Raw genomic sequence first — 13620 nt, forward strand, 5'->3', positions numbered from 1 at the left:
TCTCTGTGACTAATATGCCTAAAATAGGGTAAAGGCTTCTGGACATATCATTATGTAAAGTTTAATCAAGCTTGTTTTCATTCCTTGTCTGAAGGCTTTTGCTAATATTATTTAAAAGAAAAAAAGAAAAACTGATCCAGAGGACAAAATTACATGAATCTCTCATCTTCAGGAAACCACTAATTTTGTTTTCTTCACACTTGAAGAAAATGATCCTCAATTTTAGTGTTGATAAATTTCTACCTGGTATAATGTTCATATGGATTATCAGAAAAATATAATATTATAATAAATAGGTAGGTTGATTATCAGAAGGAGTATGTTCATTATAGAATAAATCACAATATGTATATGCTCAGATTTTTTTCTACATGTGATCTTCTTTAGAGGCACACCTTGATAGGAAGAAAACTCCCATCAACCCCCAAGTATGGAAAACACTGTGTTAATATTTTAATACTAGCTTTTTAGGGGATTACTAATGTACAGACATTTATAGACATCACTTCATTCATGGATCACATTAATTCTCTAAAAAAGCAAATTAGAAAAAGCAATACAATATTACGGATTGCTCTGTAAAAATCCCATTAAGTTAAATAAATAGCACAAATTAACTAAATTGCAGGACCAGAAAAATAATTTGTAAATATATTTTACCCATGGGCTGCTAATGATGGGAATCTGAAATCCTGCCTCTTAAACTTGTTCATAACTTTGAGGATTTTAACCGTGAGTTTCAAAATTATAATTAACATCCTTGTTACTCTTTTTAGAAAAATATCTAGAATATTAGACATTACAAAAGTTGACAGACTGTTACTATACATATCAATAAGTAAAATAATAATAGTTCTTTATGTTTGAGTTTTATTTACTTGGCTTTTTTCTAGACAAATATTTTAGGCTGTTAGCTAAAAAGCTGCTTTATGGAATTTTTCTTCAGATCTGGCTATAGAAAATAGTAAAATAATAGCAATTGTAGTGGTGGTGGTGGTGGTGGTGGTGGTCGTAGGATTGGCAATAATTATAACAATACTGACTCATTTATTTATTTCTAAGTACCAGACACTTTTGAATTGTTCTATGTATTTGATCTCATTTAATCCTCACAACCACCTTATGAGGCAGAAATTATTATTATCCCCATTTTTACAGTAGCAGAAATCAAAGCTTAGGAAGATTATATAACTTGCTCGAGGCCGCAATAGTCCAGATCCAAAATCGGGCAGCCATATTCAAGAGGACTTGCAACTTGCCACTACACTATTTTCCCTCCCAATGTTCTCATCTTAGAATAAAGTTCGAATATAGCTTATTGATCATTTAATGTATAATTACAATAGAAAATACTTGAAAGGGTTATTTTCTTTTCTTTATTCATTCAGTAGTATTTATTAAGTATCTCCCTTATGTTGGCGCTGTTGGAAGATTTTGCTATATAGCAACTAACAAGATAGACAAGGTCCCCAGTGACTCATGGAGCTTATATTGAAGTTAAAAAACAAACAAACAAACAAACAAACAAACAAAACACCTTTAATAAATAAGGAAATTCCACATAGTAATATAGGCTGTGAAGAAAAAAATTCAGGGTTATGTCTTTAGCTGGGTGTTAGGGGACTGTTTAGATAAGGAAGTTAGGAAAGAAGCCAGACTCAAAAAATGGACATGCTACATGATTCTATATACATGAAATTCTGGAGAAAGCAAAACTAATCTGAGAGGAAAGAAATCAGTGTTTGCCTGGGAAGGGTGGGGAAGACTTTTTGATGGTATAAGGGGACTAAATGGTAATGGAAAAAAAAAATACAGTAGAGATTAAATAAAAAAGAAAAGAATCTTATACTAAATATTGTAAACTAATGTAAATCTTCCATAAATAGCCATATCATTGGCCCAGCCCTCCCCAACCTCTCTAATCACTTTGAAATCTATTTGAGGTTCATATACTCCTATAGGAAGCAGCTGATTCTGTTCATATTTTTTCCAAAGATCTCAAAGTCTTTCCTTTTTTCATAGCCATCCATTTTAATATAGTCTAGCTGCACCAGAGATTGCTCAGGGTCCTCCCAGCCATGAGCTGTGGGCTTTAGGCCACCTCTTGGGGCTGTGGCTTTGGGAATTTTTCAGTCCCCCTCCCCACACATGGCCCACTTTTTTTCTCATCCATTTTGGCAGCAAACTTGAGCAATAAAAGATTTATTCTTTGTCTAAAAAAAGACAAGAGAAATCAGTGTTTGCCTGGGAAGATTGGGGAAGACTTTTGAAGGTGATGGAAATGTTTAGTTATAATTGTGGTGATTACATTTGATAACACTTATCAAATTATTTCATGGTGATGAATTTTACTATATGCATATAATATCTTGATAAAGCTTTAAAAAAAATAAATTTCTACCAGAATAAATTATTAGATAGGTGGTGATTTCAGATGGTAACTTCACTTACTATGGTGAGGAAGGGTTGAGTTTCATGGGCATAAAATATCCAATTTGTTCCTATTGGATCAGAGTTGCCTGTTCTTAATCTGATATAGAGGAAATTTGGGCAGACAGTTAGAAATATGGTTCTGAAATTCAGGTGACTTCTCAGAGCTGGAGATTGGTATTGGCAAGAATATAGATGGTATTTAAAACCAAATAAATTCAAAAGAAAAATTTTCTGCACAGAACTCTACATGATATTCTTTTTTGAAGTGTGGCCATCTTCTACTTAGAAAAAATATGGTTACTTCAGATTAACTGTGTAATAGTGGAAATAGTCTCACTCTGAAAATTATATTTCAGATGAAATTGTGAAGGTATTAAAGTATTGGTGCTTTCCATACCACACTGCTATCCAGAATTAGAGGCCAGGGCTTCATCTACATTCTCTAGGAAGCTCAGGGTCACCAGTGTGGACAGTACTTCTGCCACCTTCTGCCCGTCTCCTGTCTAGTTCCACAGCCAACATTCATTGTGTCCTCTAGTTCTTTGGCAACTAGTTGGGACCCTTAGAACCTGAAGAGCTACTCTCCAGGCACCTATAGACTGGTTACGTACTGACTGAGGGGAATGATTTAGAAAAGCCGGGAAGCTGTTTTTTAATGCTAAGATTTAGGACACTTTACAGCACTCACATTTTCTTTAATAAAAAGAGTTCTGAAAATAAAACTTGGAATTAACAACAATTAGCGTCTTAAACCACTAAGTCACATTAGAAATTGGGAAAGGATAATGTGCATGTATACTAAAATGGGAATGATGCAGAGAACATTAGCATGGCCCCTGCACAAGGATGGCAGGCAAATTCGTGAAGCATTCTGTATTTGGAAATAAGGAACAAACTGACAGCGACCAGAGGAGTTGGGGGAGAGGGTAACTGGGAAAGAAGGGGAAGGATCTAGTCAAGGAACAAATGTAAAGGACTCATGGGACATTGACAACAGGGTGGGGATTGACTGTGGGAGGGGTACAGGGCAGGGGATAGCAACAGGGGAAAAATTGGGACAACTGTAATTGAACAACAATAAAAAAAAAGAAAGAAATTGGGAAAGGATAGAGTATGACAAAGCCAAAAACAACTACTGTAAACTTAAGCAACTAAAATTACTCCTGAGAAAGTAAGGAAAATAAAACAGCTTCTGTTTTATAATTTATCTCTAGATTCTCACTGTGTTAATAGTGTCATTAACTGAGGAGAAAAACGTTAACTCAGAAAACGCAATAACTAAGGATGTGGCACATATTTCTTCAAACTTATTTGAGAGATAATTTGGTTTAGTTTTGATCATTAATTAAGATCAAGTCATAGTGTTGATTATAGATTTGTACATTTTTTTCTGAGATATTAAATAGAAATTTTGACTGACTTATTTGACTTCATTAAGTTAATTCTGTGCGCCTTGAAAATCTTTGTTAAAGAAAGGAAAATACATTTGTTATTGACACCAACATGGGCAAGAAGAAGAGAGCCATTAATTTTGCTGTTCAAGCAAAATCCTATAAAAGAACTCCAGTGCATAGACACTTAAACTGTTTCTGACGTTGAAAGCTCTTCATAATAGTTTTTAACCACAGCCACTGTAATTTTGGGTTCTGTTTTTCCCAAAAGCCACAAACATTACAATCAGTGGTTAAATTTTCTTTAAGAAATTTAGTATTGCCACCTGACCCTTCTTTCAAAAAAAAATAGCATTTCCTTCTTTTTTTGGTTAGCAGGCTAGATAGTTTCACAAAACTGAAATAAATTATTTAGTTTCAATTCAATGGGTTGTTTTAAATTTTGGGTTTACAAAATTTTGATAGTAACCTAGGTAATTACAGGTAAAATCTCAATTACATTTTAATCGCAAAAAGTCTAGGGACAGGTGAACAAATAGTACATCAACTCACTTTGTCATATCCTAAAACTTTCCTTCTGTCCAGAGAACTGGAATTTCTCCTAGGCTCTCCCTCTCTCATCCCTATTTTCAAAACTTTTTAATCATTAAAACCTTCCCATTTTACTTGTTAAATAATCCTTAAACATATACACTTCCTTCCTACCAGCTATCATTGTCTTAATTATGGTTGTTATTGCTTACCTTGACCTCCTGCATTGACTTCTTCTCTTCCAATTTTGTCCTCTTTCTGTTTGGAATAAAAAAGGTTCATTCTCCCACTATAAACTCTTCAATACTGCCCTGAAGCCAATAGGATAACATTCAAACTACTTAGCATGAACCAGTAACCTGGTTCCGGCCTTGCCAGCTCATCCTCTACTTGGCTTCACATTTCCTGCTTTTAGTACCAAACTGCTGGTACACGTACCAACCATGCTATTTTAGGGTATTGGACCTCTATTCATACTGTACCTTCAGCCTAGGATGCCATTGCTTTCCTAACTTGAAAAACCCACCCTTATTTAGTAAGTAAGCGTTTTTTAATCCAGAAAATTTATGTTCCACTTCTCAGGTTAAATCAAATATTCTTTCATCTTTGGTATCCAGTATATAACTATACCACTGCCCAGCCATATTATATTAAAAGGATCTGTTTGTGTCTTCTCCACTAGATTAGCAGCACACTGAAAGTAGGAACCGAGTCTTGAACAAACCACAATAGATTGCAAACTGGGATGGGATCAGCACTGTTTTAATGAGACAGATTCATCTTTTAAAAATGGACTTGATCTTTAACAACACAGCTTGGCTCTTTTAGAGTTTTAGTTATTTTGAAATGGGACATTTTAACAAGAGTTGGGTCACCAAAAAGTGCTTTGTGTTATGATCCCTTTACAAAAAGTATTCATCAAATTTTCTGCAGGGTCCCCAGTTGAGATAATTATTATTATTGTTTTTTAATGAAATACTTAGCAAGTAATCTGGGAAGAAGAAGGATAATTACTGTCAGCTTCAGAACAGTGTTAACTTTGAACTACTGGTGCAGGTTTTCTCTAAGGTGATGAGGGGCTGCCTGAGTCCCAGAGGAAGTTACAGGTCACAGTAAGTAGGACACTGTCTTTCACTGGTCAGCTGGAAGAACACATCCACTTCCATGTACCATGTTTTGAGAGAGACATTTCCAAATCAGGATGGGACTCTTTTAGACATTTATTGGTACCTACACTCTTCCCGAAGTGATACTTTTTACTTCTTAGCCCTGTGGTTTTGAATAGATGAAAAAGGACAGATTAGGAAAATATAGGTGAAAAATTTTACTTCAGTACAATATGAAGCTATCGAGTCACAAGTTATCTATCAAAGAGTGTATCATTTCTATCCAGGAGTGTGAAGAATGGATTAGGTGGGAGATTGAAGAATGTATGTATTGAGAATATAATTCCTGCTATCTGTTTTTTGCTCTAAGGATTGCCATAGACTTATACTCTGTTACTAACATTTCTAAAAATCTACCATTCTTATAGTTTAATTGTTGAACATTCTATTTCAAGAATAATTACTGTAAAATCACTTTAAAATACATTTAAAATATTGCCACTTTTTAAACATATAACATTAGTTAAGGAACTTTAAACTTAAAGTATTACTTGCCTCTCAAAATGCTTCTGCGAATTAAAAAAATGCACACACCAAATATTATTGCTTATATAGTTTTATTTTAATGCTCTTCATATTTTGCTTAACTGTCACACAGATTTCTCTTAGTTGACAGACTCTTTAATTGTAAGTATCATTAACAAGCTTATAATCCAGCATAAATGTTCTTAATTTAATTTAGCCTCATGCCTGGAACATAGTATGTACTGTTGTTGCTGAGATGCCTGCTGCTGCTGTTGATACTATTATTATTGCTACCTTCTTAATCACCTGTGAGTTTAACACCCATCATAGCACCATGCATGATAAACAGTGAGTGACTGGATGGTTACTGTGGTTACCTAAGGCTATCGTTCTAACCTGCATGTAGGTGCCCTGGGATGCTGCAGTGAACACTCAACGGTGCTGTAGGGTATTTTAAGTATTAGAGGGCAATACAGAGATACTACAGATCTCATGGGAACTAGATAAATGACTATTTTGTCCATACTAATTTGTCTTACATTTCTTTCTGTTATATAGTATGTCAGTGAATCTGGGTTTGGTTTAGGGGTGGCTGTGATAAAAAGCAAATACCATGCAAATGTCAATGTGGAACCAGAAATGAGATTGTTATTGTTCAATCATATGTCAGGATTTGCGAAGTTGCGCCATGCCAGGTGTGGACAAAATTCATGAATAAGTGACCGTGGTTGAGATCGAAGTGAAAGTATTTTTCTTTCAATTCTTGTGTATCTTAAATAGCTGTTAAATTATGACCCAATTAATTAATAAATGGAACAGTTAGGTATTTCTTTTGACTTAGAGGCCATCATGAAAAGATTACTCAGGCAGCAGGAAGAGCCTTGAACTGAGAAAGTCTGGGAAGCTTTAACCTAATGCATACCCACTTTATCAGGTGTTCTGGGGGACTCAATAAGTATAAGATATAAATCCTACACTTAGGTAGATTTTCTTTGAATTGAGGAATCAAATTACTCATTCTCTGATGGTGATTTATGCACCTAAATTCTGTACAAGATACTATATTAGAGTTCTAGTCATAAAGACTATGAACTATGATAAAGATAATCGCTCACTTCAAAGGGATCTCAACTTGGTGAGATGGACAAGTGAAGCAGTTATACAGTTATGAGTTATAGAGTGCTTTTAGAGATAAGTGTAGAGTGCTCCTTGAGCAGGTACAAGTGGTAGAAGATCTGGAACATTTCAGACAAGGCTTATAGAGATGATAATGCTTAAACTGGATTGTGCAGGAGGAGGAGTAGACTTCGTTATCAGAAGAGAGGGATAAGGGGAAATCATTCCAAGCTGAGAGAGCTTGGAACTGCTCTCTCAGGGAACTGCAAATTGAACACTTACTATGTACATGACAAAAAAGTAGTTTCCACAGAGGTTACAAACATGAATGAGACTGCCATCGTCTTCGGGATCTTACAATGAACTAGGGAATATGTCAGATCCATAAATTGCCCTAATGTGAGACAAAATGAGATATGACAAAGCGTGTCTGGTTGAGGCACTTAAAAACACAAAGGAGGGTTGCATAGTGGGTGGTGGGTAGCTATATGACAGAAATTGAAAATAAATGTTTCTTGGGAAAGTAGTATAAAACACAGATTGAATTTATACACTTGAACAGATCACAAGAACTTTGAAGTTAGCTAATCAGACTCACCTTTATTACTACCAGAAATAGAATGCCACTGAAAACTTCATTGACACACGAGTGACCAGGGCTAAATATTCTTTGTAGATAGTTACTTTGGCAGCCTTAAATATGATGAGTCTGAAGTTAAAAATACTCCCTAGAAGTTGCTAGAATACTTGTCATGCAAAAAGTGGGCAGCCTAGCCCAAGTGATGGCAGTTAAAATGGTGAAGAAAAGACAAACATTTTGGAGGGGAAAGACTGGACCTGGTGACTGCAGATAGGATATGAAACCAAACATGTAGCTGAGATGTCAAATTTCAGCAACTGATAAAATTAATATGACCTGTATCTGGGGCAAACAACCAGTAATTGATCTTTTTCAGTGTGATTCTGTTCTGAGAAATAGTGAGTAAACAGAATACATTTTAATAAACTGGTAAGATTTAAGTGCTTTTGAGTTCTTTAGTTATATCATTTATTGCTAATAATTTTATTTTCAAGTAACAAATATTCATTGTATTGAAGTTATTTATAAAAAGAATATTTAAGCATTTTGGTACTTCTGTTTTAAGAGCTTTACAGTGTGATAGATTTATCCAAGCAAGTGTGGTTAAGGACCATTATATCCCAGAGATATATTAATGTCTGTGTTTCACAAGTTACCTTGTAAATTGTTTTACCACGCTACTGCAGATTTTTACTGAATCCTCTGTGCAGCGATATCATTGTTCCTATCCACATCAAAGTATTGTGACAGTAGGAAAAATGTGTTGCATGACAAATAGAAACAAAGCAGAATTTAGAAATTAAATAATCTTTTGTAGAACTTGTTTAAAGGGGAAAAAATCTTTAACTTGTAAATCTCTTTTTTGAGTAAGGAGAAACAGGAGATTGTGAACATACGACCAGCCTAATTTTTAAGAAAACCAAAGATAATTTCTAGAAATGAAAGATAATAGTATTGGAACTTAAAACTTAATGAATAGAATTTTTTATTCTGCCCATTACAACATAAACTATATGGGAATAGTTCTTTTACACACACACACACACACACACAGACACAAACAACAACATAAAAGCTGTACAATGTATATAAAACAGCTTTATGAAGGCATTGTAGAACAACAAATGCAGATGGGATTTGAGGAATTTCAGTGGCAGAGAAAATGAAAATGTTCAAGGTAAACTTTACAATCAAGATTAAAAAACATTTTGTACTCGGCAGCATGTAGAATTAAAGTTCAAGCAGAAAACATCAGTCTTAAAAAGTTGATGAGGCAGAAGTTCAGGCCTTGCCAAAGGGCAGATTTTCAGAACAAATTCTAGAACAATAAAAATTAGTATTCAGATATCCACCACTTCACAAGACAGTAGCCAAATCCTAAATTGCATATGCAGAGGGAAGTCTCTTAAAATCCATCAACAAAAAAAGAAAAGTTGGGAGGCTGAAGAGCTGACCAGACACTTTGGGGAAGTAAAGTTGGAGGCTAAGTCCTGGGAAGGTGGATGGGCTTTGGTAAATCAAGGGCTTCCATTCGAGAACCTCACAAAGGGCTTACTTTTCAGAATGAAGGCTACAACCTAAAACTAAGAGCAGTATACAAATGAACACGTAAAAATGGCCAAAGGCATGTGAAAAGGTACTCAATATCATTTTTCTTCCAGGAAGTGTGACTTAAAACCACAGTGAGATACCAGTGTATCCCTGCCCTGGGTATGAGTTTGATTAAAAGTCACTGACATTACTAAATGTTGATGATGATGATGCAGAGCATCTGGAGCTCTCATACATTCTTGGAGGAAGTGCAAATTTGTCTACCCACTTTAAAAAACTGTGTGGAAGAATCTACTAATTGGATCAACACATGTATACTCTGATATCCCCCATTTCCACAATTATGCATACAGGCATACCTTGGAGATATCACAAGTTCATTTACAGACCACAACAATAAAGCGAATATTGCAATAATATGAGTCACGCAGATGTTTTTTCCTAGTGCATATAAAAGTTATGTTTATGAAGCCCCGGCTGCTGTGGCTCAGTGGGTTGAGCGTCAGCCTGAGAGCCAAGTGTCGCTGGTTCGACTCCCAGTCAGGGCACATGACTAGGTTGCACGTCAGGTCCCCAGTTGGGGGTGCGAGTGAGAAGCAACCACACAGTGATGTTTCTCTCCCTCTTTCTCCTTTCCCTTCTCTCTAAAAATAAAATAAATAAACAAACAAATAATTTTTAAAAAGTTATGTTTATGCTTTATCATAACTTTTAAATGTGTAATAGTATTATGTCTAAAAACAATGTACATACTTTAATTGAAAATACCTTATTGCTAAAAAATATTAACCATCAGCTGTGCCCTGAGTGAGCTGGAATTCTTTTGCTGGTGGAGGGTCTTGCCTCGATGTTGATGAAAATGCAGTATCTGTGAAATGCAATAAAGAGAAGGACAATAAAATGAGGTACGCCTACACTTGCAACAGAAGTTAATGTCCACTGAAAGATGTGAAAAGGAAAGATAACAGATACTTTATTCATAATACTCCAAAATGGAAATTTTCCAAATAACCATTAGTAGAATGGATGAGTAAATTGTAGTATATTCATACACGGAACACTACACCAAAATAAAAAGGACAAACTAATGATACGCTCTACAATATGTATAAACCTCAAAAACATGTACAATAAAAGCCAGCCACAGAAGCATAGATACTGTGCTCTTATTTTTATGACCTTTAGGAACGGACAAAAATAATCTATGATCTATGATGATATAAATCACAGTAGTATTTATTTATGATGGGGAGAAACATCGGAGATGTTTCTGAGGCATAGAAATGGTTTTTTTTCTTCACTGGGTGGTGGGTAGGTGGAGCTGTGTCACACACACACACACACACACACACACACACACACACATCTCCATACACTTAAGGTTTGTGTTTCACTATGCATAATTTTTTTAAAAAGCTGAGCACAAAGGAAAAATACTGCAGTTATTTTTAAAATAGGTTTTTTTGAATTGTGAGAAGCATCTAAGTTGTTACTTCAGAGAAAATTGTAGCCTTAGATACCTATATTAGAAAATAGAACAAACTGGAAAATAAGGGCTAACACTCTCAATTTATTAAAGAAGTTAGAAAAGAAAGAATAGAGTAAGCCAACTAAAATAGAAAGAAATAACAGTTATGAAAGATAATCATGACATAGATTGGAAAGTTTCAAAATACTGTACTTCATTTTTTAAGACATAAGTTCATAAATTTTTGACAAGATTGATGAAGAAAAAGGGTGTTATTAATGCACACTATTGGAGGAATGAATCAGGCAATCTAACATAGATGCGGTACAAATGTAAACTTATAAAAGCAGTGTTAATAAAAATGCCAATCAATTGTTAAGCTTAGATGAAATGAAAATTTCCAATATAAATCCCAAAACTGAGGCAAGAAGAATTAGAAATGCTGAATAATTCTATAACTATAGAACAAACTGTATCTGTAGTTTAAAATATTTATACTCATACATCTTGATAAAAAATAAATGTAGACACTCCCTTCTTCGGCAGATGGAACTCAGTCTACCTCTCCGTAAGTGCTGGCTTGATTTAGTTGTTCAAATTAGTAGACTCTAGAAAGGGAAAATATACTAACTTATACTAGAAAAACCTGGCAGATATCACTTTAACTGAATGTTCAAGTTCACATCTTCAGTGATAAATTATGTTTAATGTCATATGATGTGATGAGAAGCATACTTCATCTTTATTATTCTTTTGCAAAATCCATAACCCTAGTCTAATTTTAAGAAAAAAGAGACAAATCTAAATTTCTTCAAATACCTGAAAAGTACTTTTCACAATTATCAGTGTCATAATAAGGAAAATCTAAAAGACTGTCAGATTAGAGGAAAGTAATGAGATATGATATCTGAGCACAACCTATGATACCTTAGGTTAATCCTGGAACAGGAAAAAATATTAGGGGAAACTTGGTGAAATACAAGTCAAATCTGTAGTCTATTATTATTATATGATGTTATATTAGGAGAAGCTCGTTTAAAGGTATAAAGTTGTTTCAATATAAAGTTTGATACCTTTTTTCTAAAACATACCTGGTTACAAAGAACAGATAGAATACTCATTTTTATCTACTCCCTTCTAAAACCCCATTGAAATAAAATCTTTTGAAATGGAACCCTAAGCTAGAACTAGAGACAACCGAGAATACCAGTATACATTGTAGAAACTCCAAAAGCTTACTAGTTCATGGCACCAGATACCTCTGAAAGTGGGAATGGAGATGAAGCTTCAAATAGAAGGAAAGTTTAAAAATCTGTTAAATACACAGATAGATCCCCACTCATTCTTTCCAATCTTGGCAGAAAAATGAGGTTCTCTGCAAATAGATAGAAAGATAGATAAATATAAACAAACAAACAAACAAATAAATTGCAGGGTCTCTGGACCAGGGATCACTAAGCACGGTTGTAGATACAGGTGCTATAATGAAATGGTGTAAGGAGGAAAGCAAGGTGAAAAATTTCATGCTGCTTATTGAGGACTGTAGCTATTTTTTTCCATCCCAACTCGTAGAGTGCTGACAACCAGACAGGAAATTGGAAGATTTTTTTCTGAGGAATCTAGACAGCTCAAGAAAAAAGACCTAAATATATTGGTATCAAAAATTGCCCAAGGAAACAACTCAGCCAGATTGCTCTGCTATTAAGATCACAGTCGTAAACCACAACTGCAGGCACAGAGACGTTACTCAGCATTTTCATGCTCCACTCTTTAAACATGAGCAAATAGTCAAGTATGAAGAGTCAAGTTCTCATGAAAGCAGAGAATAAAAGAGATGCTGCGGAGACATGAACAGTTTTTAAAAAGACATTAATGTCTTCAGCAGTAAGAGAAGATTTTACATCAATGACATATTAAAAAATTTAATTCTGGTAGAAAGTTAAAAACAAAAACATGTTATGAAGTTATAGAAGTCCTCCCGAGAAATGGGTCAAGAATACAAAGAAATGAAAACAGGAGTGAAAAGATCAGAAAATAGTTAACTCAAGACATTTATTAGTTAAATCATGGGATTTTGAAAAATAAACAAAATAGAATGCAGGAAATAATTTTATTATTATCATTATCATCATCATCATCATTATTATTAATATTAAAGTAAAAAATCCCAGATTAGCAGGACATGAGTTTCTGGATTATAAAATATGAATTTCTAGATAGGCCTATAACTAGGTTTTTCAGGAATGTCGTGAGAAACAGGGCTAAATGCATAAAAGTTCTAATACAGGGAAAAAAAAATCAAAATTTGCAAATGATGAGGAATCAGAAGGAAATCAGATTCAACAATCATTAAAACTGCATTATAAACAGACAAAGGAGACGTACCTTTTCTCAGGAATCTCCTGGAGGGAGGTGCTCTATCAAAACAAAAAGGAAGCATCCCATGGTATTTAGAAAGCTGGAGATGCTTTTCAAGAGAGATGTAGTGGATCCCCAGAAATATGCTGCCCAAATAGGCAGCTATGTAACAGAGCTAAAGAACAACCAATCCAGTTTGGAGATATGTCTCCAAGAAGATAAACATAATAGAATTTCTGCTATATTTGAAACTATTGACTAGATAGTTAGACAATTAGAATTTGGAAATCAATTCATAATACACATTTGCTCAGGCCAATATAATGTTGCTTTAGTAACACTATCTCATTTCTAAGCCCAAGTCTTAAGAGACCTTACATTCTTTTCCTTTTTTTGCAACTCTGTCCAGCAACTATGTGAAAAATCCTAAACTAGTCTGCTGGAGAATGGGAGATCCAGGAAGGAGAGACAGGCTATTCTATCTGATTTCATTCTAGTAATAACAGCCAAGTCCATCCCAGCAATTGATTACAGATACCTGGGAGAGCCCAGCCACGACCA

The 13620-nt window shown here is 34.6% G+C and overlaps 1 protein-coding gene and 1 non-coding gene across 3 annotated transcripts in view; both read left to right on the forward strand.

Annotated features, from left to right (window-relative positions):
- Window positions 1-13620, forward strand: part of CCDC91 (coiled-coil domain containing 91) — a 458769-nt gene that overhangs the window by 379934 nt on the left and 65215 nt on the right. The window lies entirely within an intron of this gene.
- On the forward strand, window positions 3212-3314 carry LOC150011539 (U6 spliceosomal RNA). The gene has a single exon (XR_016510923.1). It is a non-coding gene; the product is annotated as a U6 spliceosomal RNA (small nuclear RNA).

Source organism: Furipterus horrens, unplaced genomic scaffold, assembly GCF_987537825.1.
Source record: "Furipterus horrens unplaced genomic scaffold, mFurHor1.1.pri manual_scaffold_4, whole genome shotgun sequence".
Lineage (NCBI taxonomy): Eukaryota > Metazoa > Chordata > Mammalia > Chiroptera > Furipteridae > Furipterus > Furipterus horrens.